Source organism: Anas platyrhynchos, chromosome 1, assembly GCF_047663525.1.
Source record: "Anas platyrhynchos isolate ZD024472 breed Pekin duck chromosome 1, IASCAAS_PekinDuck_T2T, whole genome shotgun sequence".
Taxonomy (NCBI): Eukaryota; Metazoa; Chordata; class Aves; order Anseriformes; family Anatidae; genus Anas; species Anas platyrhynchos.
Genome location: NC_092587.1, coordinates 49,353,885 through 49,381,569, shown reverse-complemented (window position 1 = coordinate 49,381,569; position 27,685 = coordinate 49,353,885). Strand labels below are relative to the sequence as shown.

General features: G+C 37.4%; 1 long non-coding RNA gene across 1 annotated transcript; it reads left to right on the top strand.

The window, feature by feature from the left end:
* The first annotated feature begins 12,206 nt into the window (after positions 1–12,206).
* On the top strand, positions 12,207–23,913 carry LOC110353731 (uncharacterized). The gene is made up of 2 exons (XR_002404566.4): positions 12,207–12,280; positions 20,734–23,913. It is a non-coding gene; the product is annotated as an uncharacterized lncRNA (long non-coding RNA).
* The last annotated feature ends 3,772 nt before the right edge of the window (positions 23,914–27,685 follow it).

Genomic DNA, 27,685 nt, shown 5'->3' with positions numbered 1-27,685 from the left:
CATTTCAGACTAAAAGCAGTTAAGAATTCCATATCTACCTAGCATTGCTAGGGCTCATTTGTATATCTTGGAAACTGGGCTGTATTAGCTGGCGCTTCAGACTGCTTCATGTTAGAGTTGTGTGAACCGCAATTCTTGTTTCCTCATTGATGGTATGGAAGCTGCTGCTCCCTGGTTGCAATATTAATACCTGCTGTAATCACATTAATGACAGTTCTGCTGTGCCTGACTTTGGCTGGAACAAACTATGTTGCATCATCCCAAAAAACATAAGATGTTTATTTACAGATTTTTTGGTTACTGGACTGTGTAACATCAAGTTCCTGTTTAAGATTTCTGACAGAAAGCCTTAAAATGTAATTCCAGCAAAAACCTTCAGTCTCCTTTTGTTATGGTGGTAAATTTTTTGAGCAATCATTGTGGATATTTTATTTATTTATTTATCTATTTATTTATTGTGGAAGAGCAAATTCTGCCTCTTCTTTAGTGAAAGAAGAGATTTACGGCAGTTTTATCAATAGGCAGATTTTCTATCCATATTCATCTCAGTATGAACTGCTGAGAGCAAACTAAAATTTCTGGACTACAGTATCTGAAATATTAAAAAGTGTTTTCTTTGTTGTTCCCAGAACACAACCTATCTACTGTCATTGCCTGTAGAATAAATTTCCTTTTAAAGAATATACAATCACTGAGTCCAAAAGTCCAGATACCCTTCCAGCTACACAGGAGTTTGAATATGAGGAAGTCCTAAATTCCCAAAGAGATACGCTAAATGAGCATTGCATAACATCATTGTGTGTTAACTCCAAAGTATAAAATTAGAGGTAGAGCTAGGTCTGCAAAAGGACCTGGGTCATCTTCTGCTTTTAAGAACAGAATATTCATCCACAAAAGCCCAATTTGTTGCTGGTTGAACCATGGAAGCAGTCACATTCTGCAGGCACATGTTTCTACTAGGGTTTTTCTGGAGTGCTTATGTTCTCAAAAGAGCCTTGGATATCACAGTATAGACTGTTTCTATGTCTTAATAACTGGTTATCTAATGGATTTATATCATCCAAGTTAGGCACCTACTTTCCTTGCATAATGTGCGAGTCAAGTTACAGAGCAGGGGATGTCTAAACTACTCCCATACAAAAGATGCTTTGCTCACCACAGGATTTAGGGGCCTCATGTAAGTAAGTAAGAGTTAGTGGTTAAATAGAATTTATCAATCTATCAATACAGATACACAGAATTCAGATATCATTTCAGACTTTTGCACAAAGCATTGCCTACAGCAGATATTGCTTTTTCCCAGCAAGTGTCCTAACACACAGGTGTTTGCTTTCATTCTTGTATCTGATGAAAACATTATTTCATCCAAACTAGTATACCATCAAGAGAAGGAATGCACTCCATGACACTGCATAGCCTGTTGTTTGGACTGTCTTCTAAGGTAAAAATATGTTCATATCACTGCAAGAAATGATTGAACTGGTTCTCCCCCCAGGGAAGGTATGTTGATTAGTTAGCAGTTAGCAGTTGACTAAAAGGAGCATGTTTTTTGTTTTTCTTTTTTTTCCCTGCATTTTAAGCCATTTCTTGAGAGAAAAGATAGGAGAGAATTTAGGAGTAAGAATACTGATTAGGGAGAGGTATATTTCTTTAGCCAGTCAAACAAACAGAGAAAAATGAAGTTTTCTTGCTATTCGTCATGTTTGCTATTGGACAGATAAGGTGATAACCTACTTGGCCTGTTGCCTTCTTACATATAAGCATCTTCTCTTTGTTCTAGGGGCAATCCATTGCCACACAAAGTAGTGTGGGAGCTAGTAGGGTGTACATGCTGTGGGTGATCCAGGAGTGCTTCAGTGCTCTCTCTGGGGACACCATTGATCTTTCACAGCTTCCTTCACCTTAAATCAAGTTCACTCAGAAAAAAAACGTCATGGCTGAGTGAGGGTGTGCAACTGTCCCTTGAAATTAAAAACACTCAACAGTAAGCCTTCTTCCCCCTCACCCCCCTTCTTTCTCTGCCAAATAAAATATTTCTGTGCCACATGCTTTTCCTGAGTTCACAAATTTCTTATACTCTCTCCACTTTCTGATGGGCAAAAGCAGCAGAGACCTCTCCATGGAGCTCTCTGACCCTGGCATAGCCTTCTGAACTGTGTCATGATTGGGATATGCCTAAGGCTTTCTTTTTTGCCTTCTGAATAGTACCAGTCTTTGTTTCCCTATTGGCTTGTGCTTGAATGAATCTTTTGGGTGAATGACGTATTCTGTGACATTATCCTTGTTGCCTCCACAGAGAAGGATACTAAAATGACCTAGCCTTATTATCCATGTGATAGTTACTGATAAAACCCCTGTATTTACTAAATCCTATCAGACTATGGTACATGACAGACCACATTTATTACAAGCTATCTGCTGGATTTTAGAAAATGCTTTCCCTTTCGAACAGCAGAGCTTTACAGGGAATACACAAATCTGTCTGCAGTTCTAACAGCTAAAACTAGATAGAGCAAAAAAGCAAAGGGTAATAAACACAGGAATGGAGTATTGTTGGAAAGACGAAGTATAGCTACAAAGAAGCATAAATAAACTCTTTTCAACATCTGAATGTTTAAAATCAAATTATTTGAGTATTATAAATTATCACACAAACTAAAATGCTACTTTCCTTCAATAAATAGCAGCTTGTGTCATAAGGAATATACTGTAGACTGTTTAACTGGCATGGTATTGATGAATCTGGCATTACTTACTCAGTCTTAATACTCAGTAAAGGTATTATTTTAATGTAATAATTTTAGGAATAGGAAGTTGCATAACATCTTATTTTTATAAAAGGGAAAACTGAAGAAATCACAAATATTGTCTTATTGGTAATGGGATGGTTCAGCAGGAGATTTGTAATCATTACCTCTCACATACAAATTTTGCCATTTGGGCAAAGCAGTACTACAATGTACTTATGATTACTTACACTCTCTCATATCATAGAATCATAGAATCATTCAGGTTATAAAAGACCTCTATGGTCATCTAGTCCAACTATTAACCTAGTACTAAATCCACCACTAAACCATGATACTAATTTCTACATCTACATGTTTCTTAAAGACCTCAGGGGATTGTGACTCAACCACTTCTCTGGGCAACCTGTTCCAATGCTGCACAACTCTTTCAGTGAAGAAAAATTTTCTCCTAAAATCCAACCTAAACCTCCCCAGGAGCAACTTGAGACCATTACCCCTCGAGTTAGCACAAGATGCTTAAGAGAAGAGACCAAACCCCACCTCGCTACAACCTCCTTTAAGGTAATTATAAAATACAATAAGGTCTCCCCTGAACATTCTTCTGTCTAGGCTAATCAACCCCAGATCCCTGAGCTGCTCCTCATAAGACTTATTTCTAGATCCTTCATCAGCTTCATTGCATTTCTTTGGACATGTTCCAGCACCTTGATGTCTTTCATACAGCGCTATGTTTAATGAAGAGATAGTTCTTTAGACAAAACTGTGTCTAGTAGAATACATTCATATAAACCACTTCTACAACAGGGTTACAGCATTGGTGGATAAGGGAAGAACAACTGATGTTGTCTACTTGGACTTGTGTAAAGCATTTGACATTGTCCTGCACTCCTGCAGCACACCTTTGTCTCTAAATTAGAGAAACATGGATTTGATGGATGGACCACTCAGTGGATAATGAATTGGCTGCATTGTCTCAGCCAAAGAGCTGCTGTCAATAGCTGAATGTCTAGCTGGAAATCAGTGAGGGGCAGCTTTCATCAGGGGTTAGTACCGGGACTGGCGCTGTTTAATGTCTTTGTTGGAGATGTTGACAATGTGATTGAGTGCACCCTCACCAAGTTTGTCAATGACACCAAGTTGTGTTGTGGTCAACATGTTGGAGGGAAGGGATGCCATCCAAAGGGACCTGGACAGGCATGAGATGTGGGCTTGTGCCAATCTCATGATGATAAACAAAGCCTAGTGCAAGGTCCTGCACCTGGAGCAGGGCAATCCCAAGCACAGGCTGGGCAGAGAAAAGATTGAGAGAAGCCCTGAGGAGAAGGACCTGGGGGTGTTTGTTCATGAGAAGCTCAACATGAGCCGGCAAAGTGCACTTGCAGCCCAGAAATCCAACTGTATTCTGGGCTGCATCAAAAGCAGCGTGGCCAGCAGGGCCAGAGAGGTGATTCTTTCCCTCTACTCTGCTCTCATAAGACCCAGCCTGGAGTACTGTGTTCAGCTCTGGGGCCCCTGGCACAAAAGGGATATGGATGTATTAGAATGAGTCCAGGGGAGGGGACATGAGGATGATCAAAGGGCTGGAGCACCTCTCTTATGAAGACAGTCTGGTTGTGTTGGGGTTGTTCAGCGTGGAGAAGAGAAGGCTACAGGGAGACTTTAGCAGTATTTCAGTGCTTACATGGGGCCTGCAGGAAAGATGGGGAAGGATTCTTTATCATGAAGTGTAATGATAAGACAAGCAGTAATGACTTAAAACTAAAAGAGATTTAGATCCCATTTAGAATGGATATCAGGAAGAAATTTTCTGCTATGAGGGTGGTGAGGCACTAGAACAGGTTACCCAGAGCAACCCATCCCTGGAAGGGTTCAAGGCCAGACAGGATGGGGCTTTGGGCAACCTGGTCTAGTGGATGTTGTCCAAGATCCCTTCCTACCCAAATTATTTCATGATTCTATGATTATATGATACAGAAAGCAAAGTGCCCCTGACAGTCATGACCTTTCTCATACATGTCAAAAGGAAAAAGTGTTGAGTTTACTATATGAAGAGGATGTGTGTGTTAGTTCTGTTACCTGCCTTTGAGAAATGCCATACTATGTGGCTTCTTTTTAAAAGGGAGAAAATAAGAACATTCTGAGGGAAATTATTTCTCATTATGAACTGAAAGTCTGGGTCCATATCATAATTTTAGTCATTACCAACAATCAATTTGTCTATAAAATGCACATTGTAACTCTAGATTAACTGCAAAATTGTGTAACCAGAGTACTATAATGTAATGGAACACACACATCTATTATGAAGTTTAAAACAAATAATTCATTATAAAACTCTCCTATGATTTTTTTTTCTTACTACATTCAGGCAAAAATGAACCAATCTGCTAATGAACATTTAGGTATGTAAATAATATTATGCAGGGAGGTATTACCGAACATTATGCCCTGTGACATAAGCAGAAGTATAGTGTTCTGAGCTCGGTTAGAAGCTGCATATGCAGGCCTGATATTTCTTTATAACCTCTTTGTTTTTATTTAAAATGTAACTTATTATTGACCTACCAGTAAAGCCCAGTTGAGTTATCTGAACAATCTTCTAATCATTTAAAATAATTATTTAATAACAGTGTAAGTTTATCCAGGATGTCAATTTCCTAACTAACTAATGCAATAATCAATGGTAGCATAATACAACAGCACTTAATTTATAGGAGACTTCATCTGCTATCTCCAGAGTGACTTATCTGAAAACTGAGAGAAACTTACGTGGCTCCATCTGTTTAGCTTTTAAATACTATTAAACAGTGACTTGCTTTTAAAATTTAAATGTCCTAGCTGTGAGAAACAATAGAATGGAAAAGGTTTTTTATCCTAACAGATAGATAACAAACAGTCATGAAAAGAATTTAAATAGAAGTGAATTTATTATGGAAGCTGACTTTGGTTTTAATAGGAATTAGACATTTTCTGTCATTTTCCATCTTAGACTCAAGAGTGGATTCCTTTCTGGGCATTTGAGAACGAGTGGTAGCTTCAGTTTTAATTCATACAAATGTATACGTGAGTTCTCTATGCAGACATTGTTAATGACGTTAAGAGGCTGATATTTTGCTTGTGTCTCTCACTGATATTTTCTGACAGCAGGACTGACTCTGTAAAGTAAGGCTCTGCTGAAGATCATGGAACAAGTTACATTTTAATTAGCACTGACTCTTATTTGCTGACTTTGATTCTTTCCCTCTTCAGTGCATCCCTTTCCCCATTCGTTCCTTACACCATGTTTTGTCTCAGTCTCTGTTCTTCAGCTATTTCATTTCCATCACAGTCATCAGAGCTGACCTTCACCTCACTATTCTGCATATCTGCTCCACTTTTCAACTTCTATCCTCCTCATCTCAGCTTTCTAAAACAGCTTGTCTAGTGAACCTCCCACATCCCAGCTCTTTGATGAGCTTGTCTCTCCATTCTTTACCCCACCTGTTTTCCAAGCAATAGTTTCTAATTTTATGCTAATAAGCAACCAAGTGTATCCATTTCTTTCCCTCTTACTTTTTCAGCCAGAACCATTGACTTTCATTTCCTCTACTGCCTTCCAGGCCCAGATGCAGTTCTCCATCTTAACACCCTTTGTATTTTATTTCTTCTTTTGACTGAAAAAAAAAAAAAAAAAAGAAAAAAAAAGAAAAAAAAAGAAGATTGTTCAGTCCTCATAGGGTAGTTTCTGTCTATTTGCCATAGCATCAGTGGCTTAAGCTTTCTGCTGTCAGTTCCTGTGCTTGTCTCCATCCTCTGCACCTCTCAGCCATGGGTTGTGTACATTTGGTCATTCTGGAGAGATGGCACAAATGCAGACTTGTCACATGCAAGCCCCAAGGTGGGGAAATATGATAAACTGCTCTTTGATGATGGGACATGAACTTTCTGACCAACATTAGCAACATCAGAGGAATGGGAATGTGCCTTATAAGTATGGAGATCTTATCTTTTAAAATTAAGGTCTCTACCAAGAATATGCAAACTCAAGGTCCTTTAGCTCAATAAAATTTGGGAGACCAAGGAAAACAAGCATAGCTTTAGAAAGCTTTTGAAGGTGAGGAATGAAGTCACAGCTGCTTCTCCATTTTTCAAATGAGTGCAAATTACAGGTGAGACTTTCAGGCAACATAAAAAAAAATTACCAGATGCTAAAAGCTCCTAATGGGCCACTTGGATAGAGTCTGAACATAATGTAGTTCAGTCACGTTCACTTTCAGTCAGGCAATATGAAAATGGGCACAAAGTTTTGAAAGGTCTTTTCCATCTGGGCATATTATCAGTTTTGAGGAAATCCTCATCCCTCTCTGTTTAACTCTTTTACAGAATGTTAATAGGTAACAGACTGTCCCAATATTGCAAGATCATTTTCAGCTAAATATTAGCACAATCATTTTTGCCCTTTTGTTTTATGACTTTTTTTTTTGTTGTTGTTATTTTTTAAATTCATCCCTATGTACAAGCTATTTCCTTCTCTAAATTGGCACCACACCAAAACCACTTTCTTCTTGGTTGATTCTTCTAAACGTCTTAATGGCTATGTCAGCTTCCTGTAATTGTTCCACCAGTATAGGATTTCCTTTATCCCCTCCTACTAGCTCAGGCAATGTCCTTCTGGTTTATGTTTTAAAATGCGTGGACCTTAGACACAGACAAAAAGAAGAGTTCAGTACATATTGAATGCAAATAGTCTGAAAAATAAATGGGAAAAGCAGAGATCTGAGCTGTTCTTGTACTTACCGGGCTTGCTCAGGATCTGTGAGCAATCTGTTGCCTTTAAACAGTTGTTTTATAATGACGTCTCAGGAAAAGGAAAAGGAAGCATGAGGACATTGATGAGTAACTATGCATAAGATAGCAATGTAAAGAATAATGAAACTAATTAGACTATAGTTACTTTCACTATTATTTATCACTCAGGCAGCTTTTTTCAAACATGAATTGACTCTTACAACTTTCAAAACAACTCTCACAGTGAGAAACAAAATCTTCATTATATAGTGGAGCAAATATAAGAACTAAGTCACTCATAACATGAATGTCTGTCATCTTCTTAGTTCCAAATATGTCAACATCTTTGACTCAAAAACTAAAGGTATTTGGTTAAAGTACTACAAAGTGTATACAGCAAAGTAGAAATTCTTCAGATCCCGGCCTATATTCTGATCTCTGTGTCTACTTTCTTGAGGATTTCATAGCAGATTTACATTTTGTTTTGTGCAAGAAACTGGTCCTCAGGAGGGATCATACAAAAACATTGCAACACCCTAGAAAAGTGATGAATGCAGAAAATTAGAATATCTAAGTGAAGAACTTCTAAGTGAATTACATTTCCCCAGTATACAGGCTTTCAAAACAGTTACACGAACGATTAGTTCAACAGGAAAGAGCTAGCAACTCACACAGTGGCCTAGGTGGGGAGACATATTTTACAGACCAATCCTGTCTCTTTGCTCTGGAATACTATTTGCTGACTGATCTCCTTTGCTGATGATGACTTGCGTTGTTCATAGAGGGAGGGGGGAAAAAAATAAGAAGCTATCTTCCAGCACATCCACATGTCCCAGCAATTCGCTAGGGCACAGTACTCATATAAATGTCACATTGTTGTTTGTACAGGTGCTTAAGAGAAACACTTCCAATTCCAAAACCTCTACTAAAATGACCTCTGGATCTGAAAACTCCCAAAGAATAAAGTACTTAAACTTTCCTCAGTAACTTCCCTGCACAATAAAAGTATTTTTTCACAATTGGTTTGTTGACAGTGATAGATAGTAGGCATCTGAGTTTTTCTGAGCACCATGAATTACATGTTCTTCAATGTACCCACCTATCTGGCCAAACAATGTGCATTTTCCCTAAAAAGGCCTTTCTGGGCAGGCCTCACACAGGCGCTGGAAAGAACAGTGATGTTGTGTGTTCCCTACCTCCCCATCCAGTAGCCAAGTGATTAGAAAGCTCCCCTTGTGGGACACTTGAACTCACCTTCTTCCTCTGCCTGAGAGAATGTAAATGTACAAGTTCAACCAGTAAGACCAGTGTTGCAGCCATCCAGCCAGGATGTCCTAGAAAGCAGGACAAAGGCTTCTGCAATGTCCTTTAGTAAAGCTTTTCTGTCTCACAGTGAATAAATGGAATAAGAGATAACAAGTAGAGGGATAGGTGCAATAGAATCCCATCAGCCAAATAAGCAACTGACAATGGCCTCTGTGGATCTTAACTGTTTTGTCCAAGTACTTTATTCCTATGTTTTGTTTAGTTTTTCTACCAGTGCTTTGCTTCTATGAATATAAGCACATATTCACACACACAAATTGTAATGTCGGGTGAGTCAGGTTACACTTGCATGCATGGAAGCAAAAGAATGACTATCAATTGTGTGAAATTGTCTAACTAAAGAGTATAGCAAAAAGTGAGGTAATTCAAAAGACAGACTAGTTGCTTTCACCTTTACAAGCACATGATAAGTTAATACATGAAGTTGTTGAATGATAACACCTGAGTTTACTTTACAGAGAAAAAAAAAAAAAAAAGATGCATCATGAGCCTTACATTATATATTGTGTTCTTATGACTTTAGCTCTGAATGGAAGACAGAAAGAGCTGATGGTTCATGATCTGATAATCTTCTGTTGACCACACAGATATAACTTTTAGATGAGAAGGAAACAGCCTACTTAGGAACTAAATGGTGAAACAAACTCATAAACAGAGAATTTTACCTGAAAATGTATAAGTGAAATCTGCCTGGAGGATGAGAAATTCAGGTGTGAAATGGGTGCGGCTACAGTTGCAAATTTAATAAGACATGAATTTGTTTTTTCCGTCAGTGTGTAGTATTGACATGCCTGTGGCTGCAGGCATATAAGAGACTGAATGTAATTGAGGTACTGGCAACAGACAGAAAATTGTACTATATTAAACATTTCTTTGTAATTAATACACCTGATTATACTTTTTTTTTTTTTTTTTTTTTTTTAAGACAGTACTGGTGAAACACAGGGAGAGAGAATAAATGTCTTATTTAATCATTTTTATTTGTTTGTTTTTCCATTACAAATACTTCCCATACCACCAGCAAACTCAGCATCTTCAGTAGTGCAACATGTAATGTGACACATTCTGTTATACAGTTTGTCTTCTCCTGGATAGGGGAACAATTCTGTTTTCCATGAATTGTTTAGTTTTTGGTGGTTTGGTCTGTTGTTTTCTTGATCTGTCTTTAAAAATACACAATGGTCTGAAATTCCCTGGTAAGTATGACCCACTATCATGATTTATGCTCAGCAGGTCAGCTAAACTTGTAGATGGTACTTAATACTGTTAATCAGTAAAGCTTTTAGCTGTACTAGCACAAACTGACTGAGTGACTTGCATAGAAGGACTTGAGGCTAGGTATACAAAAGGATGGAGATATCTAAACCTGAAATATGAAATTCCTACTCTGCTGTCAGCTACTACAGGAGGCAGAAATATGTCATGTTGAAAAGTGTCAATTGTGTTAAAAAGGGAAGATTTCATCCTCCACATTTGGCTTTCTGTTGACTGGGCATTTCTTGTTGTATTTCTGGGAATTTTTATCAAAAATTCATCTGAATGAAAATCTCAGTTCCTGAATTGCCTAGGTAAAAATGAACTATATATACAGCCTCAGTGGTTTGTTATTCAGTGGGTGACCATTTCCCTTGACCTCTGGTCTTCCAGTTTGTATTTTTACCTTATTGTTGGTCAATGGTAGGAACACACACTTTTTGTCTAAGTGCTTTTATTAATATGTAAAATATCTGCCCCTCTATCACTCAAACATATTCAGGGATTCTACAAAGAGTAGAATAATGAAACATTGGTCAGAAATCCCCTAAAACCCTGTGGACAGACCCTTTGGTAGTGGGTCTGAAAAGTGGTGTTCAAATCTCTATTCATGCACGTGACTACAGAGGCAAATCTCATTTGCAACACTGTGCTGAGGGGAGGCAAAGACCTGGCAGGCTTTGGCAGGGTATCGCAGGAGTCAGAGCTGTGATTTTAAAAAATGGAAATTTGCCTCTCTCCCCATGCCTTGGTGAGGGTGAATACAAGGTTGTCTCTTGCAATTTTCCCACCAGCTCATTTTGACAGTGCTTTGCTCAGTACACTTGGTTATCTTGATCCCCATTGACAGACATATAGCACTGAAAGAACTGTGAGTGTACAACCTGTAGATGCTGGTTCTACACAGAAGAAGGTCAGAAAGGTAGGTATTGCAACGAGGAGCTAGGCACCCTTTTTAAGAAAGCCTAAGCATTGAACTTTACCTAATAGTTCCAGGGAGGTTAACGCAGAGACCAATACGTCTCATTTCTGTGCTTTCTGTGTATATTCCTGCTGTAATACACAACCTTTATACAGTATTCACTACTGGCAATGGTCGGATCTAGGGTTTTTAGGCACCGTAACTGTAATTGAAAATGTATTTTTATCAACTCTGTTATCAGGTAACTTTTGCACCAGTAAATTCAGGTAAGCATACTGAAGAGAACCACTGTGTACGGTGTTGCCTTAGACACTCACATCCCATGAGTATGCAAAATTAAACGGTCCTCCAAAAAGTCCTTTGAAAAAGACAAGTTGGGTTATCCTCAAGGAAGAAGAAATCACAACTTTCATTCATGGTCCATTTACCCTTCCTTTCACTCCTTTTGTGACTGAATACTTTCACAAAGTTCCTCTGAGGAAATTAGGTTTAAGAGCCCTTCTCTAATATCATCTCTGCATAGTAGTGGATGGCTCATTAGCTTCTGTCACAGCTAGGAGACATGAACTCCATGATCCCCGTTACTTCTATTTACAGCCTCAGGTATGCTTTGAATAACCTGATCTCAAGACTCAAGGCTTGCTATTTGTAAGAAACTACTGACTTGAGAAGGGAGGAGAAAGAGACCAGAAAGGAGAACTGAGAACTCAAGTAGTGGGCAGCTATTGCTAGCATCTCAGTAACCTTAATATAATGACAACAGATCCCACTATCCATACTTAGCAAATAAAATTCCCACCTTCTTGTCGCTTCTGTATGATCTCTATATAACAGCAAAAAGCATGCAAGTTCTTCAAGAAGTTGGTGATTGTGTAGGGTCGGGGAGAAAGGTTTCTATGAGTAATGTCAGAACTAAACTCATTTTGCTGGATCACAAAAGAAAGAACTTCTTCAATTAGAAGACCTGGAAAGAGTCATTAATGAAACCGTAATGTGCTTATTGTCACCCTTCATGAAATACCTGATGGGAACAGGTGTCTTTAGTTCTTTCTTCTTCCTGTATTATATTCTCTGTCAAACTTAATACTTTTTTTTTTTTTTTTTTTTAATTAGACATGATTCTGTCCTATATGGAGGAAAGAGTAAATAGCACAGATGATAACAATGACGCTAATCACCTATTTAAACTAGGTGTGTCACAATCCTTGTTACTTAACTTGCGGTTACAAGCTTGAAAGCTTGTGACTGCGGGTTCTTCAAGGTAAGAAATATATGTTGCTATTTATTTATGCAGTAGAGGTATTTATGATATAATGGGTCCCAACTTCTTTTGGCACCTCTAATTGCTATTGTAATATAAACCTTAATTCTAATAATGAACCTCTGGGATAGAAGCCAAAGGCTTTCTTTGTGTGCGTCTGCACGTGCCCAAGTGTGCTGGTCCCTAATTCTAATTGTGGTCTTTGAACTCATTTGTAATGAGGTGCAGCTGGATGTCAGAATAGCAAGAGTATTAATAATAATAGCAGTGCAAGGCCATAACATAGTAGGATAGAGAACACACAGAGGGCTGCATAGGTTTAGATCTCTGTTATGATAATGAAGACTGGGTGCCAAGAGCTATGATTTTTACTCATATACCAAGTTTCAGCCAAGTCAGAGTTTTAGGGAGAACAAACTCTCGCTGGAAACTTCAAGTATTATTTTAGGTATCAGACCATACATAATGTATTTTTTGTTGTTATTGTTTGTTTCCTTTTTATTTGTTAAAAAAGAAATTAGAATCTTTGGTCCATTATAGAATCCTGTGGTGTTTGGGGAAAATGAAATTTAGGGCAGTGTAGGTGAGAAATCTGAGGATGCACAGCATTTGTCAATATAGACATTCAGGAGAAGCATGCATGACTTATATTTTTAATATATGTGTTATTCATGTTTATCTTTATTCTTTAGAAAATTACACCTCAGTTAAGGCCATCTCAATTTTAAGGTACTACAGCAGATATATAGAAACTATAGCGTTGGCAGGATCACTAAAGGAACATGCTCATCTTCTGTTGCTTACTCCATCTGTTCAAACAGAAGTGAGAGAGCTGTCAGTGCACTGACCTGCACACACTGCCTGCAGGTGGCTGTGGAGTAATGATAAACAGCTCTGGTTTGTATCTTTTCCTTGAGCTTACCAGTATTTTGTAGATAAAATCATGGTGCTGCTATTGTGGCAAAAATGGAAGAGAATTCATTTTGCTATGTCTTTTATGACAAAATTCAGCTCCGTTTTAGCATTTTTTTAATTATCAGAAGGTTATGTGGAACTGCTGAACTTTCTGCAGGGGTGCAAACTCCGTGCCTGTTGATAAATGAAGATGTTAACAATCTTCTGACCTTGATAACAAACCAGCCCCAGTTACAATACATAGTGTTTGATCTTGTCTAAACTGTGAAAGGTGTCCTTCCAGGGCTGAAAAACAATCACAGAACATACATATATTCCCTCCTCCCCCCCCCCCACTAGTACAAAGAACCTGAATTCACCAGGGAATTATGCTGGGTTCTCATAAGAATGATGTTTTCATACATGAAGTGAAGGTTATGCATTGCTTGCTCTAGGGTAGACGTCAGAGATGCAAACTGGGGATAATGCTGGAAGACTGAGGCTGGCAGGAACAAAACCTGGTTCCATGGTATCTATTAGAATTGATATGAAATTGATATCCCTCTAGCCAGGCTTAGGCACTACTTCCCAGAAAACTGGCATAAGTCAAAGCAGCCTGGGAGCATGCTAGTAATTAAACAATGTGGATGATCACCAGGCCAGTGCTCAAGCTTGTTTCTTGTCCTTGTTTTATTTAGCAGTAAGGAAAGAGATGAAATATCCACACACCCTAGGATTAGGTTGCTAGGGGAACAGCAAACATTGGGCTTAATTGACTGGGACACTTGACAGCACATTGTTTTAATGTTATTAGGCAATACTGTTTTTCACTAAATCCAGGGGTCAGTCTTTGTATGTGGGGGTGGGTTAATGTGAAGAGCTTGGAGGGCACATTGAAGCCATAAATATCCACGTTTTTGGCTAAGTATGAGCAGACTTCCCTTTCAGTCGTTTGCTCAGATAAATGCCTTGCTCTTCTCAAGCAAGGTCACCTTATCTCTTTACTCCCTTGATTCAGGAGCCAGCCTGTCTTTGAAGCTTTACTGCTGTTTCTGTTAACTCTTTCAAATGGTAAAGCTTTTTTTTTTTTTTTTCTTTTTTTTCTCTTAAGCAGTCAGGAGGAAAAAAAAGATAAAACCTTGGCTTGCTGCCATACTCTGTGTTTATGGAGGCTAATATGATATAGGGCCTGGGAACTGTGGGACAAAGAGCTGTGATCTTGTACTTGTCAAGTCTTGTCCTTGGCGTTCTGTGCTGACCCTGCAGAATTACCAGTGTGGTCTCTTTTCAGTTTCTCAACGTGTAAGGTACTTCTGCACCCCATGTGGCCTTCTTCTGTCCTTTTTTTCCCCTATCAAAGTCCTAAGAGGTAACTGAGTTCAAAGCATAAAAGGATTCTGACCTCAACTGATGCTTAAAATGTGTGCATACTCAGGAATTGCATACATGCCTTTCTGCCTACATGAGTCAAGTTGGCCTGTCTTTCCAGACTCTACCCTTATTTTCAGCATTCCTGTCTAAGTAAACTTAATTTTAAAATCTCTTTTAGCTGAGATCATGTGATCCTGTTGTACCTCTATGTGATTATCAGTTTCTGATCCTCTCTATACCTAACCTTTTATCCTGGTTTGGGGCAGAGGGAGTGGTTCAAATGGTTAATATGGCCTCAAGCACTTTATCCTCATTCACATCCCCTCGAACCTTATGTGTCTGTCATCCAAATTTATTACAAATGTAGAATAAATTTAGTAGATTGTTGATCTTTTTCTTTTCTTTTGGTTTTTGTTTTTTAGAAACAAACTCTTCCAACTCCCAATAGTTTAAACTTAAACCAAATATGTTTGCCCAATGCACAAAACCCTTTTTTTTCATTTTGTTATAGCTGTTTTTCTGTATTTATGAGAGGTATAAGCAATTTCAATGGAAGTACCTCTACTTAGGAGGTGAATGAGACACATTTAACAGATGGATGGGGAAGAATATGATTGCTCATGCTTCTCAAGCTTTACAGTAGGGAACATTTGGTATATATGCCCTTCTATGCCCACATAATAGCAATGCAGCATGGGAACGCTGACAACATATCTCTTTTTTTTTTTTTTTCCTGCTGTTTTTGATGAACTTTAACCTACCTGGCACACTCTAAAGCACAAGAAGGGACCTCAAACTAAAGAATGGCAGAGGGAGAAATCAGCAAGTAAAGCTTGATCCTCCCTCTGGATGCATCTGTAACAAAATTTCAAAACCTTTGACAAGACCTACAATTTAGCTGCAGGATTTAATATTGGAAGATTGACGTGTTTACTGTAATGGCAGTAAATTGACTATCCAGAAAGATCTGTATATCTTTGCAGCACAGAAAGTGTCTGTGTCTGAGGGAGACAGAGGCAAGTTATATCTAAAGGCAGATAATCAAGCTAAAACGATTACACTAGAACCATAAGAAATAATTAGAGAAATAGATTGGGAAGAAAGAAAGAAGGAAATACAGACACTACTTTAGGCCTCGCCACTTTTGTTTATATAGATCAGAAATTACAGTCTAACTTTAGAAAATTACATTGTTGTTTTGAGCTAGAAGACACCAAGAAAATGATTTTTCTTGCTACAGGTTTTTACCAAGTGGAAAAATCTGTTAGCAACAAGTAATGTGATTTGGGGGGGGGGGGGGGGGGGGGGGAAGGGGGGAAGGGAGTACTTCAGAAGCTTCTGCTACAAATTGCCTTTGATTTGAACTAGAAAATTCTGACAATTCAAGGGGTAACAATTCACACATTGTTGAGCTGTTGTTTTTTTTTTTTTCCCATCTTTATCTGTAGACATCATGCGAAATGAGACAGTTACTGATTGTTACATGTGTTTATTGGCAATTCTAGTACAGACATTGCAGATAGTGGCATTTGGGGAAATTAAGAAAACCAGACTGGGGGGAGAGAGCACTTCTGCTCCTCTTGTCCCTCTTTTTTCCCCCCAATTCTTTACAATACAGAAGCCTAGAGGTAGGGAATGGTGAATGAAACTTACGTTACTGAGTGCTCTTCTAAGGCATCTCATATGTACATTCCTTGCTGTGTGATATTTTCAAAGCTGCTATGAAGAAAGCTGCTTGCCAAAGGGAGAATACCAGAAAGTGAAATATTTCTGCCTCTTATGCAATACCAAAGAAGTGACCTTGGACAGGAATTGGAATGAACTTTCTGTGGGTAGCACATGTGTGTGGCATTACCAAGCCACTCCAACACAAAAGTTATTTCTTATCTACTGGGGTTAGCTGTTCTGTCATTTCAAATCTGTCTTCTTTTCTCACTTGCACAGTACTTTTAATTGTTGGGTAATTATGTCTTTGGACATCAGTCTTTCTGCATTTCTCTGGTCCACATTCTTCTCCCTCTACGGCTTCCTCTGAGATTTTTTATTTATTCATTTTTAACTTCTCTAGGTACTATTCAGTACCTTTAGCAGCTATGTTATAACTAATGTAACTTTACAAGCTTTATAGAAGAAGAATCTTCTTCTGTTCTTCAGGTGAAGTTCTATGTTGTAGATGCAGAATTCTATCATGCAATTTTCAGTGTCTAATGAGGAAGGAAGTGTTCATGTTTTTTTTTTTTTTTGTTTGTTTGTTTTTCTACAGAACTTTCACCTTCTTGCTCCTGTCCTCCCTGTCCTTTTTACATAGTAAGACAAGGAAGTAAAGGATCTATTGAAAAGGTACACAATCAAAGAAAAGCCATTTCATTCTGTCTTACATCCATCAATTACTTTGTCATGTTTCTGTGAGAATATTTCAGTAAAACCAAAATGATGGGACTGTAATAGTAACCATCACCCTATTTGATAATAGGCTTCCCATAGACTCAACTGGCAGTTTGACAGTCCTCCGCCATAGTTACTACACCCTGCTGATAAAACTGCTGTTACCACAAATTGATCTTGACAAAAACAAATTCATCTCTATTCTGAATTTCAAATTTGACCTTGTTAGGTTTACAAGCTTAACCACCATACTGGATGCAGAATATGCAGCAATAATACTTTAAATAATAATAATAATTAAAAATCTCTCTTACTGTCTGTTCATTCTCTCTCTATTGCATGACAAACTGTTTTGTGGTATGGCTAAAAGTCAAAATCTTTTTTTTTTTCTAAAGCACACAAAAATTACCCACTACTGTTTATAGGTATTATAGGGTTAGAGGGATTTGCCTGGGCACAGAATCTCTGTCGTTAGCCAATTTGTGACTGACATATCTTAGCTCATATCAATAGTAGTATGAGAAACTGTTGTTTTACTTGCATCATCTTCCAAGGTTTGGAATGACTGGGAGGAAAAACAGAGGAAAAAGGTAATAGATAAGTATAAAATCCTGCCAAAACAGAGATTAAAATACTGTAAACACTATGTAAATATACTGCATCAATGCTGTTGTGAGCACAGGGCTGTGCTGGGATCATTATATGAAAACCAACAGTTTTGATAAATTTTTCAGCATATCTGTACGTTTTACTCAAATTTTGGGCTTGAGGAGAAAGACAATGGAAATTATCTCCACAAAAGCTCATCTGGTGGCAACAACCTATTTCTTGGAATTAGTTATTATTAAGTATGTAGATTCAACATAGTACTGCAGAAAGGAACAAGCAACTGGAAAAACTACTTCACATGTTTGGGAAACTCCACTGCTATCTAAATTGTGTGTCAACAAAGTTGTTCAGAGTGGAGAGGTCCACACCTTCAACCCATTCTGAAACTCCCAAAATTTTAAAGCTAGGTCTGAGAAACCTAGGTGGGCTCAGACCAGCAGGATCTATTATCTGATTTTAGGACTTGATACTGAGAAGTAGGAAATATTAGCTGGAGTTCCTCAAAAGACAGAATTAAACATGGGCCTCCCACATCGTGATTAGTCTTCTAATGCTTTTTTTTTTTTTTTTTTTTTTTTTTTTCTTGAATTCTGGGAACACCTTGAGTATTTCAGAAGGAAGGGGCATATATATCTATTTTGTGAGATCCTGACTGCTAAACATGTACTGAAAAACAGATTGCCTCTTTTAGAACTCACCATTGGGTTTAAGTACCAGAGAGGTGTTGATCTGCAGGGCTTCAAGTCCGGAAAAACTGAAAAAGCAACAAGTTAAGACATCCTCAGCTTTCTGTGACAGCTGAGAAGTCTTCAGCATTACACTTTTGAACATAGACACTTATGTTTTCTGGTATACAAAATTCTATAATATAATTACATTTATTTCCTAATTCAGTCCTGATGCCAGGGCTGTGTTTACCTACATATGGGATATTTAGTTCACCTAAAATGTCTACTGAAGAGCCCTCAGTTTCCAGGCAGCAGAGCAATCAGAGCTGAAAGATAGAGGCTGGTAAGTTGCTGGTAAGTGCAAGAATGGTGCAGTGGTTGTGGTTGCTGGTTTTTTGTTTGTTTTTGTTGTTGTTTAATCCTGGGAGAAGAAATAATGGGAAGGAGGTTATAGTTTCCAGCTAGAGACAAAAACTGGATGGGCTATAGAAAACAGAAGAGAATACGAATATTAACACAGGCAGAACACAGAAGAAAAACAAAACACTGATGGAAAGGTGTCTGGGAGAGAAAAAGAAGTGTAGATTAACATGAGAGAAGTGGATAGGGAGAGTGTCTATTCTCAGTGGAGTTTCAGGTGACTCAGTGGATCTATAGGTGATGTGACATAGGCAGGATAAAAAGAAGGGAGACCCACATTTCCAGTGAACACAAAAGAGAAGGGGCAGTGCCTGGAAGAAGGACCTTGAACATGGGGAACATTTCAAAAGAGATGCCAGTCCAGGAGGAGTCTCTCCAAGTGTTCAGGGGTTGTTTCCAAGCTGACTGAGCATGTGTCATTTCCCTTAGTACTGTTGGAAACCTTCCAAGCTCAAATTCATGATGTCAAAAGGAAAATCCCTGATTTACTTTGCAATAACAATATCCTCTCCAACTTTCAGTGTTGAGTACTAATGAACAATTCTGCAGGATCTGAGCTGTAGCAATATGATGGCACTCTCAACTATAGACTTTCTGCTTTTGTTCAAGTCCTGTCTGTTAGAGCTCTGTGTTGTCAGTTATTAAGGTGTGCTGTCCAGTGTAATATTGCATAGGTAACTGCAGATGCCAAAATGCTTAGTAGGGGACAGGTGGGGAGCCAAGCTCATTGTGGGTGGGTTTGTGTTTAAAAACATCTGTGAGTTCTGAGGGATAGTCTGCAGCATTTATTTGTTGATTTATAGCTCAGGTGCTTAGGGCTCTGGAACAGCTTTTTAATGTTTGTTCCAATTGAAGGGGGGAGGAAAAAAATAAAAGAACCCCAGATAATTACAGTAATTCTGTTGAATGCAGAAATAAGGATGCTTGATTGCAATGTTGAGATTAAAATTAGTATGGCTGGATATATACAGGCAAAGTCAGAATTTTGACTTAGTGTCCACATTAATCAGTCGCTTTGCTGCTTAGTCTGAGAATAATGAATGTGTGAGGGTATACCACTGCCATTTTGTCACAACTTTAAGAAGAATGGCATAAGTTTAAAAATACCACAGATCTTTAGATCCAACAGTATTACTTGAGAAGATCAGAGTCAGTCATTTTAGGTTTCCTTTCCGACAATGGCTTATGTCACAGGATAAAGTATTTGTCATTTGTTGTCGGAAAGTCAAAAATAGAGCTTTGCTAAGACTCAGGTCAGAAAAGGACTTTCTTCTTTAACACTGTTCCTTCCTTTTTTCTCCTCCCTTGTGAGGGGTTGAAATCATGGGTTATATTCCTAAAAATATTAATGGACCAACAGAATTATCTGGTATGGTGGTGTGTGGTTTTTTTTTTTTTCTTTTTGTTTAAGAATGTTTACTTATACCTATTTGCATAAGAGTGTGAAGGAGGAGATTATATTATTATACATGTATTTAGTTTAGGCATGTTTGTGATGCTCTTCATATTAGTATATATCTCATTCCATAAATCACCAACTACCTCAAAAAAGTGGTTTCTTCATTCACTCTTCCTTTCAACTAGTTTCTTGCAGATAAAAGTTCTTCTAGTTCATTCCTTCTATATCAGGGATCTTTTTGTGCAAATGTTTTGTTTAAACAGATGCTAAATAAGATTACAAGCATATTGTATGTCTACAAACCAGTCCTGCCAGGTCATAAACACTGATCATTCCCACTAAAGTGAGAGGATACCTGAGGAAACTTTGAAGACACCCTCAAGAGCTTACCCATGTCCTTGGGCATCCTTTGCAACCTCCACTCATGCAGATAAACTTCACTGAGGTTACGCTAATAGCGTACTTAAGGCTATAGCTTGAGCTGCGGTGTTCTCCTTTTTATCAGTATTGGTGTACAGTTTTCTTTGATCTGCACTTATGCATTGCCTTCCATCTCAAGATCTCAGAAAGCTTTTCAAATGGTAATGAATTCTACCCTAGAGAAACTGAGGTGATGAGAAATTACAGGAGATACTTAGGTTCACAAATACAACCTACAACTAAGCTGAGAACAACCCACTGAGATTCCTTATTCCCATACTTTACAGGTCATACAGGTATCTGTTGTTAGAATGTCCTTTGCCATCAAAATGCTTCCCTGGTGAACAGAGATGTCTGGTGCTGATGGGAGGGGAAATCTTGTGCTCCTGGTGCTTTCATGGAACATGGAGCCAGTAATTACTCTGGAGAGGGATTGGTAATCTTTCAAGAATGATGAACCAGACCATAGTTTTCATTCTCAAATTATTGGTTCAGTATGACAACTGAAATCCAGCAGGAGCTGCAATGGGATGATCTTCACAGAAACAGCTTCCAAAGACTTTGAAATTCAGGAAAGCTGGGAGTACCTGCCTCACATAGACACTGATTTGGGGGTACCTTGGCTTCCAGGACCCAGACCTGCTCAAAAACCTGTTCAAGCTCTGGTGCCCACTCTATAAATATCCAACACTGGTATGGAAAGCTTGAAAAGGGATCTCCAACTGTGGAAGTAGTGAGTGCTCATTTGGTTGAAGGGGAGAAAACAAAAAAAAGAAAAAAAAAAAAAAAAAGGAAATAGAATGCATTCATCATATTTCATCTGGATGATTTCAGGAAAAGAGAAGTAAAGAACATGTTTATTTGGTTAAATGTTCTGGAAGAAAATATATACTGCAATAGCCTTTTGTTGTATCTGAATTTAAATGTTGTCTTGTAGAAGTGTAATGCCTGAAGAGTGCTTACGTTGTAAAATAGGTGATGAATGAATATGGAGCAGTTGGTTTATGTAGATTTCTATGTGGGAGAAAATAATTTTAAATTACAGTTTCACTTGGTTGAATCACTGGTGTTAGCTGCTTTCACATACATCAGAAAGAATTGGACAGTTCTTTTATCACTGGATTTGGGTTGAAGTGGCAAAACCAAAGTAATGTAAATTATTTTCACATGACTATCTGGCTTAACTTCAATGGGCATTAAAGAGTTACTTTAAGTTCACAGATTTTCAAGTGGCTATTCAGTTTTTTAAAAAATATCTGTTTGTAAAACTAATTTCTGGATGAAAAGAAAGCAGTCTGTGACTGCATGTTTTGTGAACAAATCTAAAAAATTCACTCATGCAATTACAATAAACCGAACATTAAATTAACATTTGTATACATTTCCTTACAAGCAGTTCATAAAAATTGAAAGGTTTTTGGAAGTTATTGCAAAATATTTGTTTAGAATTATTATTTATGTATCTTACTTCACATCATTTTAGAACATTGTGATGAAACACCATACCACAGAACATAACAAACTCTTTTTTTCTCCTCCAGGACTAGGAATAGGTAGCTGTAGCTAATAAGACAAAAGCAATCTTTAAAAATAATATAAATGAATATTGGTACTAACACTGGAATATCTTAAATTGATTATTTGTATATTAGAATGGGCATAAATGAAGTACGGTAGTACAGTTTCAAGTTTTTAAAGAGTCCATTGATTTTTAATTAACTCCATTTCAAGGTATTGAACTTGAGCCACATTTTAGGAAACCTGACAATGAAGGCAAGCTAAATCACTATACTTTCGTTTAGTCTATGTAATTTGCCACAGCATCTTAGTATTGCAATGTGACTTAGGAACGTCTGAGTACCAATGATTCAAAAATGATCAGGATAACAAAGAACTAAAGAATTAGTACTTAATTTGGTTACGTCCGGTAGTAATGCATATGTTAAATGGAAAAAGTCATATGCAACACTTCAAAATTTTTGAAACTTGAAAAATCTTATGTATAGACATCTGTGAACTGCAAATTCACTAGCTTTTAGAAACAAACAACAACAAAAAAATATTTGGGGGGCAATATGTTACAGTAACTGTTTAACATGCTGCAAAATGATATTTTTATAAATGAGAAAAATTGTTTCCATTGTTCTGTTGTTTGAGACATTTGACAATATTGTACAGTTCACATGTATTATACAATCTATCCATGCATTTTAATGCCGTGAAGTGTGGCCAGTTTAACAATGTTTTAAAGTATGAGAAAATATTTGAAGCCCAGATCTTTGATTTGCCTTGAATATTAGAGTGCAAAAGATGAAAGATATTTGCAAGCAATGTTGTTAGGGAAGAATACTCAAATTTCCTTCATACTCTTTGACTGCTTTTATTATAGGTTAGCTTTGAAATGACAGGAATTCTATATACATGAGGACTACAAGAGTCTTTTTTTTTTTTCAGTAGTACTATAGCACTCTTGAAACAGTAACTCTGAGGTGAATGTCTTGTTTACCTAAAGTCTAAATCTTGCCAACTTTTTAATTAGAGTCCCTTTCCACAAACAAAAGATCAAAGGAACATGTCTTTCAGCAGAAACTCAAAATTCCAGGTTCATCCCATGAGGAGAAAATATATGAAAAAGAACTGGTCCCATCTCCAGTATAGTTCTTCAGTCAATTATCTGGAGTTTTGCATCTATATATGTTATTAAACAGATGCTTTGAACTCTAGGTCACGATATGAGAAGATTCTAGATTTTTATCACTTTAAATATGGTGCAAGCAACTGAGCCTGTAGGGAAGACTAGCAGTGCAAGAGATAAATATCTGAAGAAAACTCCAGGCACTAAGCATAAAATAATAACAATAATAATAAGACACTCAGTGGAGATGGGAAGACTGAGAAATGTTACTAGAAATATTTCTCTAACACTGTTATCAAATATATTGTATATAATACTTGAGGATTATTATTTAATGATACTAATAAAGCTATTTACCATTAATATGGCATTATACATCTAAATTGCGCGTGGTCTGAATGGATAACTTTTTTTTAAACTGGTCTGTAAACTAACTGGAGAAAAATCATAATGGCTTTACTGTAGTAGCTTTCATAGTGTAAGGAGGCCTTCTGGTGGTGACAACAAAGAATGTTTCTTCCAGTAATGAGCATTTCTCTGAATGCATATGAAAACCTACTCAAATTTACATGCATAGAAGCTAAAATTCACCAGCTGTATAGAAGGCTACTTTAAATATTTAGTCATGATTAGTTAGACCCTGAGCTTTTGTTGTAACTGTATACATTTTGACCTTCTTAGGTCAATATATGAGGAACAATGAATTTGTCATGAATATGTTTTTTCAAAACTTTGTTTAAGTGAGACCATATGATATGCTGATATTGACCATTAACACTTTGTTTTATCTGAACAAATAAATGTTAAAAGAACAAACAACTCTGCAAAATAACTTCCAAGCCATCATTCTTAATAATAACTTTAACCTCAATATTCATTATCTGAACACAGTTACATTTTATATTCTTAAAGTACTTATTTTTATTTTTTTCTTTTCCAGCATGATATGCCTTCTGAGCAGTATATCTAGCTACAGAGTCATATATCTATTTTGCTATATTTTATTTCAAATGAAAGTATTTCTTGGTATTCAAACCAAAAAGTATTTAAATCTAAAATACTTAAGTTCTTCCTTAAATTATGATATTACATCAGAAAGTTCTTCAATGACAGAGCTTCTATTAGAATAAGTATTCCCAGTTGAAGGTTTCTCAGTTGGTTTGCTAAACAATGAGCATTAGATTTCATTAGATCTCATAAGAATTTTATATCAGTTTCTTCAAAACCAAACTACTTCTTGCTTCAAACTTGGAAAAAGACGCTTGTCTACCTCTAGAAGATCACAGAATCACAGAACTGTAGGGGCTGGAAGGGACCTCGAAAGATCGACAGGTCCAATCCCCCTGACAAAGCAGGTTCCCTATCAGGCTGCCCTACTAGATCCTACTCTGTGATAAAAGGGCTGCTAAATCCTTGCAGCTCAGGAAGGGGAAGTGCAGAGCCATCAGCTGTTGCCTTTTGTTGTTCAAGCAGCTGGGCCTGAACAGGACAGGTCTTCATGATATTGAGGTCTGCTATCTCTCCTACTCTTAGCTGAGACCACATGCCATTCTGCATATGAGAGACCTTCTTCAAAAGGTCAGTGATGGGTCTATGGTAGCAAGAGAAAATTGTGATCATTTTGGGGGGAGGGGAGGTCAGATATGTGTGAGTTTTATGAATGCTAGAAAATCCACCTTTAATTCACAGCAGTTCTGTGGAGCAACACTGAAATTTTCTAGACATACTTCCTGCAGTGAGGAAAAAAATACAGCAGTGTTGTATGAGGCCATATGTGTGATTTCTCTTGAGTTAGACTTTAAAAAAAAAAAGGGGGGGGGGGGAGGATTTAACATGTACTTCAGCATTATTAACTACAACCATCAGGTGGCAGTTCCTAGTTAAGAACAACACATATTTCCAGCATCTAGGTGGAGTTACATGGAGAACAACTTGTTCTCAATCTTTCTGTATGATGCAAAGAAAGGGAACATCTCAAGATTTTTTTTTTCCGTGTTTGTCTGTTGTTTGTTTTTGCAGTCCTTGCTAGCCACTGAAATCTGTCTCTTCTTTGTCTTCTAAACTTGAATTGCAGCCTCATTGTAATTCACAAACACATACTATGAGTGAATGGATTTTCCCTCCAGGTTTATCAAAAGTTCTGGTTCTCTGACCTGTAATTCTGTTGATAATGTGATTAGAGAACTAAAAATATCCTTTACTCTTTTAATAAAGATCTATTTAAAACAAAAAAGAAGATGTTGATGTACAGAAATCAAGTTCATTTTTATAGGATAACATATTATGTGTGCCTGAGTGGGAAAGCATAAATGTTGTCTTCTGGTGTGCAATTTTAGTAATCATTCTCATTGTTCTTTAGAAACTCCTTCTAAAGTAAAGAAGATTTCTATATATATTATTTAAACTTTCAGAAGGCTGGTGTCAAATCTGTGTACAAGCTTCCTCTTTGATTTCTTCATGGTTCTGGAGCCTTTCTCTGGGAGAAATTTGTTCCCTTAGGAACAATTCTAAAGTTTCATCTTAGGCTACCATTAGAAATACTTAGTGCCTTTTGGGAATACTGAAAGTATTCAGTACTTGGGAGTATTCAGTATTGGAAGTACTGATTTTTAAGAAAGTTAGTGGTAGATCTTGCTTTAAAAATTCTGGTAAAAATAGGTTCCTGGAACTTTGTAGTTGTTGTTCCAGGGATGTTCTTTGTCCCTGTTTGTGTACAACAAAAGAACTGCAACAGGGTTTAGTGTTCCTCATATGTTTGTTGGGGAAAAACACTGATTTGCAGTCATTTCTGCTCCATGAGCAAAACACAGCAGACAGGTTGAGAAGACATTTCCTGGCAAACCATGAGAGGGAGTTAAAAGATGCACTGATTTCCAGTGTGTCCCAAAGATGCTATCAGTCACTGATGGATAAGAAAAAAAATGAGAATAGGAAATATTTTGCATTTTGATCCAGGGAAGAAGAAGAAAAGACATCTGAGATCCATTCCAGCCCATTTCTCACATTGGGTTCTGTAACATTTTACATATATTTGTCTTCCAATCTTCCTGGTCCCCGGCTACCCTGGCAGCTCAGAAAAAAATTTATTAGTAATGTGATTATATTGTTGGTTGGGGTACTCGGAGTATGCCATGTCTTTAGTCTATCCTGCCATGCATCTTCTTTTCCAGCCAAAATCTCCCCAAACTTGATACAAAATATCTGTTGCAAACCCAAGTATAACCTTCCTCTATGCTATGACTTGGCTTCTGGCTGGAAGCCAAACTGAGACTTGATTCTCAGAAACACAAATTATTTTAATGAACACTAGAAAAGACCCAGACTAGCCAGCTCTCTCTAAAATGGGAGATTTACCAGCTGGTGCAAATAGACAGTGGGAAATTATTGATACCCAGCTGGGTAATATACTGGTCTACTTATTTTCTCAAAAAGATTATGCTTTCCCATGAATTCGATTAGCATGTAGTCAGCAGTTATTTCTCCATAATTATCCAACCCAAAGTTGGGTAGTAACCCGACCTTGTTGAAGGATCTTTCTAGCAGTCAGAAAATGTTTCTACCTTTAATAATAATAATAATAATAATAATAATAATATAATTACATTTGACCGGGACAATAACCAATAGCAGAAATACAACTTTTGTGCTAGGTGTAGCTCCAAAAGCCTCATTAACAGTGGTTACATAAACCAGGAAGAGTGAGGAGACACTGATCTTAACACTAGGCTTATTCAAAGATAACACTCATATTTAGTCATGGTCTGTCTTGAGACACTTACGGATTTTCAGACCTGGGTAGGTGTTAGACTTGGTTTAATCTTAATAATAATGCAGTCAACTTACATATCCCAGGTCAGAGTAATGTCTATATTGACAGGCCCTTCAAGACCTTCTGTAGAGTTTTCAGGTCCCTGTTTCTGATGTTCATTGAGCAGTCACATAAAAGCAGCTATATATTTCACAAAATACAGCAATTTTAGGAGGTAGAAGTCTTTTGGTAATGTTGTGTGACAGTCTCCACTTACCTCTGTATTTGCAAGTCCTTTTCTAGTGACGCATCAAGACTGTGTGTATGTCTATGTAAATAATTTTGCAAAATAAGAGGGTGGGGGGGGGAGAACTAACCATAGAGTAGCTGAGCATCTTCAGGGTATGCTCTTCATATGCTATAATCACCAGTTCGTTCTACTTTAGTGCTGTTTCAGTATTCTGGGCTTAGAAACCTCTATGACCTTGCACACGTATACATTTTCAGCTCTAGTGAGCACATGGTAGACAAAGAAGCTCTGATTGGAAAAGCACAATGTCTGCACACAAAGAACAGGGTTTGCAGAAGACATCCTGAAGAACTCAGATTGCTGTACAGATGCAATTATTGCTCCTCATTCTCCTCGTTGCTCATGTATGAGTAAAGAGATTCCATTTATGCATAAGTGTTTTTATTAGAGAGTTTGATTTGACAATGTCCGTGTAAGTAAAATAAAGTAACTTGTAATTACACTGAAGGGAAGCTTGTATTTTTTTAATCTGACTAGTTAACTATGAGCAAGTGTCCTGTTCAAAAACTGAACTACTTCCACAAAGAAATAATGAAAAATGGTACT